Source organism: Perissodus microlepis, chromosome 3 (genome assembly GCF_051167445.1).
Source record: "Perissodus microlepis isolate ML-2025 ecotype Zambia chromosome 3, ASM5116744v1, whole genome shotgun sequence".
Taxonomy (NCBI): domain Eukaryota; kingdom Metazoa; phylum Chordata; class Actinopteri; order Cichliformes; family Cichlidae; genus Perissodus; species Perissodus microlepis.
In genome coordinates, this window is record NC_140463.1 from 27,975,384 (window position 1) to 27,980,419 (window position 5,036).

Genomic DNA, 5,036 nt, shown 5'->3' on the forward strand with positions numbered 1-5,036 from the left:
GGGGATCGGCCCGTGTTTTGCCTTAATCGTGTGTGCATCGTGTAGTATACATGGGGTAACGAAAAGCAGTTAACACCTCACGACCAGCTCCCAATCATCAATCGTATGGTCGCATGATAATCAAACCTGTTTGAAATCCTGTCGCCCCTCAACGCAGCCTCTCACACTGCGCACGCACAAACACAGAAATGAAAGAGAAAAGGTGGAGCAGCACGGCAGTGCAGCGTGTGATCTGGACAGAAGCGATGGAGGCACAACTTGTAGGATGAGGCAAGCTCATCCGAGTACGTAAGTGTAGAGCTGCCACCCAGGCAAAAGAAAAATAGAGCTATATCAGGTTATAACGTGAAAAGTTTATTGTTCTAACAATATACTTTTCATGTTCGTACAATATAATATTTATATTGTACGAACGTGATAATTATGTATATTGTAATAACGTGATATTATATTGTTCAAATGTGAAAAGTATATTGTTAGAACAATAAACTTATCAGGCTATAGTCAAACTGCAGTGGGTCCAGTGTGGGTGGCAGCAGGGTCTTAATGTGCCTCATGACAAGCCTCTTAAAGCACTTCATCATGATGGGTGTGAGTGACCGTAGTTGTTGAGGCAGGACACTGGGAACTTATTTGACGCAGGAACAATGGTGGTTGAGGCACGTTGGGACAACAGCAGTGCTCAGGGAGAGGTTGAAGATGTCGGTGAGGACATATGTCAGCTGGTCTGCACATTCCCTGAGCACTCTACCGGGAATTTTATCTGGATATGTGGGTTAACTCTGCAAAGAATTTTCCTCACATCAGCAGAGGTCAGACAGAGAACCTGGTCGTTATGACGGGGGTTGGACTTCCTCACCAGCACATCATTCTGGGGATCAAACCATGTGCTGCGTGTCACCGCTGTCCTGGAAGTGGCTGCGGATTTTTCTGCCATGCGCGCGCTTCGCTGCTTTGATGGTTTGAGACAGTTTGGCCCTCGCTGTTCCCGGGCCCCCTTGTCACCTGCTCTGAAGGCAGAGTCTTGAATCCTTAGCAGTTCACACACTTCTGCAGTCATCCACGCTTTCTGGTTGGTCCGTATTATAATATCCCTGGAGTAAGTGACATCATCGATGCACTTCCTGATGTAGCTGGTCACAGATGATGTGTACTCCTCCAAGTTGGTCCAGTCGCCATTTGTTGTAGCCTCCCTGAACATGTTCCAGTCAGTGTGCTCAAAACAGTCCTGGAGAGCAGAGAGAGCTCAAGTAGGCCAAGTTCCCACCTGTCTCAGAACCAGTTTGGAGTGTCTGATGAGCGGTCTGTATGCCGGAATTAGCATAATTGACCAGTGGTCTGAGTGTCCGAGGTGGCGGCGGGGCTTCGCTCTCTGCGCGCTGGAAATGTTTGTATAAACAAGATCCAGCATGTTTTACCCCCCGTGGCAAAGTCAACGTGTTGATGGAATTTTGGAAGGACTGACTTGAGATTTGCGTGATTGAAATCTCCGGCGATAATAAACAGTCCATTGGAGTGTGAGTTCGGGAGCTCACTGATCAGCTCGCAGAGCGCCTCCTTAGTATTAGCGCTGGGTGGGATGTACACTGCTGTAATGAGCACAACAGTGAATTCTCAAGCTAGATAAAAAGGTCTGCATCTAACAGTCATATGCTACGTCCACATGTACCCGGGTATTTTTGAAAACACAGATTTTTCTATGCGTTTGCACCTTTCGTCCACACGTAAACGGCTTTTTCGGTCACTGAAAATGGAGATTTTTGAAAACTCCTGCCAGGGTGGAGATTTTCGAAAGTTCTAACTATATATGTAAGCATTTAAACACTGCAGAGAGTAAAATTTACGTGTGGATGAGGAAAATGTCCACACATAAATTTTACTCTCTGCAATGTTTAAATGCTTACATATACACACACAGTTTCTGTCCCTCCACACAGAGGACTCAGTTCTGCTTCTATGCGTCATCTTTATTTACTTTTTCCCACCCAGGCTTCTAGACTTCTGATTGGCCAACATTTCAACAGGAATATATCAAAACCTGTTGCTTCGTTTCTGCGTTAAAGTGTGGACGGGGGTTTTTTTTTAAAACGAAAACGGAAAATCTCAGTTTTGAAAAATACCCGTGTACGTGTGGACGTAGCCATAAACTCTACCAGTGATGAGCAGTAATTACAAGCAAGCTCAGCGTTCTTGCACCATTTCAAGCTGATGTAGACACACAAGCCACCACCCTGAGTCTTACCGCATAGAGCTGCATTTCTGTCGGCACAAAATGTGGTGAGCCCATGTAGCTGAACGGCGGCGTCCGGGCCTCTGTCACTGAGCCATGTTTCTGTGAAAACAAGGACGCAGCAGTCTCTAAATTCCTGCTGTGTGGTCAGCTGGATTCGGATGTAGTCCAGTTTGTTGTCCAGTGAGCAGATGTTTGAGAGCAAGATGGATGGAAGAGCCGGTCGGCTTGGATTTGCTTTTAGTTTATTACGGACCCCGCCCCGCATGCTGCGCTTCCGCTTCCTCGCACACAGCTTTCGGCGACCTGTCCTCCAGCATCAGGCGACGCCGAGGACTGAGGGCCTGGTTTCGGTAGCAACCCAAGGACGCTCAGCGATTTCAGCAGTTCCGGGTCAGTTTTTGTGTGATGCTTGTAATTTAGAAGTGTTTGCCGTTGGTAAACCCGAACACCGATTATTCTCGTTGTAGTGTCCATGTGGCTCAGAGGTCACGATAAAAAGGCAATAGAAAAAACACAAAAACTGCACTGTTTGGTCCAGAGTGGTCGCTGCGTGCTGTTGCCGCATTGCCACCTCACATCTCATCTGTTTGTAATAATAATACTTGTAAACTTGTAATAATTCTACTTGTTCCCACTGTGTTCCCCACCTGTTTCTACTCGCCTCATATCCTCTTGTAGTTATTGTCTCAGTCTTCCGTTGCTTTTTCAGTTTTCTGTCTCTGTTGTGTATTTGCTCTTGTTACCCAGATACTTAGCTGTGTGTATTCTAGTGTTCCCTGGATCATTACATCACTTGTGTGTTCATAAGTCAGTTTTCCTAGTATTGATTCCTTTTGGACTTTTTAAACCTGACAGCAATAAAAACTTGTCTTATTTTGATTTTGTCTACACATGAAGCTCTGTACAGTTTGTAATCTGTCCACTTAAACATGTTCTGTCTGTGGATATAGTTTCATTATTCCTCATCCTGAACAGAACTCATAGACTGGGCAGCATCGTTCCTCTTTTTAGTAGTCCTGTCAGCAATTTTTCTTTTCGTTTATAAAAATAGAACTTCCAAGCAAATTGTTTCTGTGGGGTACTGTGTGTTTCCCCGTCCTTCACTCGTGTATGTTTATTTGAAGAGGAAAAACCTTCCACGGGACTCTGATATGAAAATATACAAACAGAAATATAATTCAGAGCATGTAAATTGTCTTACAGGCGTAATCAGGTCTAAGTTACCCTCAACAACAAACTACAGTAGAAAAAACTGTGTGGCTCTGCAGCGTCTTGGCTCTGATATCCCCCCCCCTCAGCACCGTGTGCACTTATTTGCATAAATACATGATGCATAGATTTAAAGTATAAACGTAGCCTTTAAAGTTAACATATTCAAAGTTTTACTTTACCAAGCCAAAACACAATAAAATAATTTTAGTTTCATTATAAACATGAATTTACTTATTAAATTACTAATTACCCAAAATAAGTTTAACAGCAAATATAAATTGAACTATATTAACCTGGCTCCCACACTGTGTGTCCTGCTGTGTAGACTTGCCTTTCTTAAGCTTAACATAGTTTCCTTGTGTTTCTCTTCACTTATTACAGCAGTTCTGGTGAAATCACACTTCTTAGGCTGACTAAGGCTGCACAGAAAACGTGACATAGCAGGAGATCAGGGACTGTCATGGTGCTGCGTCTTTAGACCCAGCTTTAAGTTACAGACCAAGATTCATATTCTTCAGTATCCTGAGTAATTGGGCCTAATTTTTGCTTCATACATTTATGATAGCATATAATGTTTTTGTGTTTACACCATCAGGCTACAGTTTAGTTCTTGGTCATAGTTTGTTTATGTTCTGCTTCAGTTTAATCTTTCTTCTGTGTCATGGATTCAGCCAGACGCCTCCAGAAAGACCCTTTATATTGGTTCTGATTAGTATTAAGCATGATTAACTATCACCAACCTACTTAACACTCACACATGATGACATGCCACAGACTTCCACACTCTTATCTTCACCACATTCCTGCAGCCAGTCTCACACACACAGACTAATATGTTGAGGTTGGAGGTGAATGATGCCAGTGCAGGCAAAATCCAGACATTAAAACAATTTTCATTGATCAAACTAGGTTTTCTTGTTCATCCTATTAATTAGGGTCATACTTCAATTAGAATTAAGCATGATTAATTATTTGGAGAACAGCATATAGATAAACATATAGATGTTAAATCCTCGTACTCCACTTTTGAGAGTGTGTTTCACATACCTAGTTAAGTCTTTGTGTCTGTGGTAGGTGTTCGTTACTCCCTGTTTTCTTTTGGTAACCTTTTTCTTATATGTTAGTGGTCAGCTTTACTTTCCCCATCATTTCCCCAGTTAGTCCCAGCTGTTCTTCCACCTGTTTCCTCTTAGTATGTTACTTTTTATGCATTTATTGTTTGAGTCTCGCCTTGTTTCTTCTCGCATTCAACCCTCTTTGGTTGTGTGTCTTCTGTCTTATCTGTTTAAATTTGTTCTGTGAGTCACAGAGAATAAAACCAAGATTTTTTTTTAAAGTTTATTACCATGTTCTGCATTTAAGGTCCTGCTCTGTCTGCCACACAGTCATCACATGACAGAAACAGTAAACGGATTGTTCTCTTTCTTTAAAAAATGGTAAAAAAAAAAAAAAAACCCAAAAAAAACTAATTTTGAATTATAATGAAACACAGATTTGAATAATAAAAAACCTGATTAAAATGAACATTCACAATAAAATTAGAATATTTACAGTATAAGAAATTTAAAAAAAAATGATGGGAGAAAGAAGT